Below are 917 nucleotides of genomic sequence, written 5' to 3'. Positions count from 1 at the left end.
GTATATGGTATTTATCTAAAAAAGTGTCCATTTCTTTTACATTTTCCAATTTTGTGGCATACAGGCTTTTGTAGTAAGATGAAATGATTCTCTGAATTTCCTTTGTGTCTGTGGTTATGTCCCCCTATTCATTTCTAATCTTATGAATTTGTTTGTTCTCTCTCTGCCGTTTGGTTAGTTTGGCTAAGGGTTTGTCAATCTTGTTGATTTTCTCCAAGAACCAGCTTTTTGTTTCATTGATTCTTTGGATTGTTTTCTGTGTTTCTATTTTGTTGATTTCAGCCCTCAGTTTGATAATTTCCAGTCTTCTACTCCTCCTAGGTGAGTCTGCTTCTTCTTTTCTAGAGCTTTCAGGTGTGCTGTTAAGTCTCCAATGTGTGCTTTCTCTGTTTTTTTTAAGTGGGCACGTAGTGCTATGAATTTTCCTCTTAGCACTGCTTTCATTGTGTCCCATAGGTTTGAGTATGTTGTGTCTTTGTTTTCATTAAATTCAAGGAAGATTTTAATTTCTTTCTTTATTTCTTCCTTGACCCAGGTGTGGCTCAGTAGTTGACTGTTCAGTTTCCATGAGTTTGTAGGCTTTCTGGGGGGTAGCATTGTTGTTGAATTCTAATTTTAATCCATGGTGATCCGATAAGACACAGATGGTTACTAATATTTTTTTGTTACTGTGGAAGTTTGCTTTGTTACCAAGTATATGGTCAATTTTCGAAAAGGTTCCATGAGCCGCAGAGAAGAAGGTATATTCTTTCCTATTTGGGTCGAGTGTTCTATAGATGTCTGTTAAGTCCATTTGGTTCATTACCTCCATTAAGTCTTTCAATTCTCTGTTAGGTTTCTGTCTGATTGACCTGTCCAATGGTGAGGGAGGAGTGTTGAAGTCTCTAACTATTAGTGAGTGTGGTTTGATGGCTGCC

This window comes from Arvicola amphibius, chromosome 7 (assembly GCF_903992535.2).
Source record: "Arvicola amphibius chromosome 7, mArvAmp1.2, whole genome shotgun sequence".
Lineage (NCBI taxonomy): Eukaryota > Metazoa > Chordata > Mammalia > Rodentia > Cricetidae > Arvicola > Arvicola amphibius.
This window is presented reverse-complemented; position numbering follows the sequence as displayed.